This window comes from Bison bison, unplaced genomic scaffold (genome assembly GCF_000754665.1).
Source record: "Bison bison bison isolate TAMUID 2011002044 unplaced genomic scaffold, Bison_UMD1.0 scf7180017857815, whole genome shotgun sequence".
In the NCBI taxonomy this organism is placed as follows: Eukaryota; Metazoa; Chordata; class Mammalia; order Artiodactyla; family Bovidae; genus Bison; species Bison bison.
The window spans coordinates 15369-15689 of NW_011488388.1; positions in this window are offsets into that span (position 1 = coordinate 15369).

The following is a 321-nucleotide window of genomic DNA, read 5'->3' on the forward strand; positions in this document are numbered from 1 at the left end:
CAGGGGTGTGCATCCGGGCCCCAGGACGCCCACAGCCCTGGGGCAGGGTGACCTGGAACAGAGCCGCCCGTGCCACCCCCCTCCCGGTCTAGGGCCTGCCTGGGGGCCTGAGAGCAGGACAGACACCCCCACTCCCAAGCAGGGCCGCCAGGACCACGTCTCCCCCCGGGGAGGGGCTGCCAGGACGGATTCGCCAAGCCCAGGCCTGCACACACGGCCAGACTCCCCTCCCAGGGCTCCCAGCGGTCTTCAAGCCCTTTCTGATGGGTCTCGGGAAAAGTGGGTGAGCGCTCCACAGGCCTGGGCCACAGAGGCAGGCGA